This window comes from Penaeus monodon, chromosome 31, assembly GCF_015228065.2.
Source record: "Penaeus monodon isolate SGIC_2016 chromosome 31, NSTDA_Pmon_1, whole genome shotgun sequence".
NCBI classification, from domain to species: Eukaryota; Metazoa; Arthropoda; class Malacostraca; order Decapoda; family Penaeidae; genus Penaeus; species Penaeus monodon.
Genome location: NC_051416.1, coordinates 19,299,500 through 19,299,808, shown reverse-complemented (window position 1 = coordinate 19,299,808; position 309 = coordinate 19,299,500).

The following is a 309-nucleotide window of genomic DNA, read 5'->3' as shown; positions in this document are numbered from 1 at the left end:
TTGACTTTATGTCCGATTTTGTCCTTTCATTGTTTATCGCTTATTCCAGATTCGTTCGGCCTCGACCCTGTGGTGACGAAGCAGGAAATGGAAAGAGGAGGGAAATCGTCGATACGAAGTGGAAACATTATGAGAATGACGAAGAGGAAATTAGATCAATTGCATGATAAAGGATTGTAGATTATGTGGAAAATGAGACACTGCAGTGACTTTGAAATGACTCTGCGCGATAAATGAAAAAATAAATACGATGAAATAAACACAAAGCCTAATAAAAAAAATGCATAACAAGGTAAAAAAAAAAAAAAA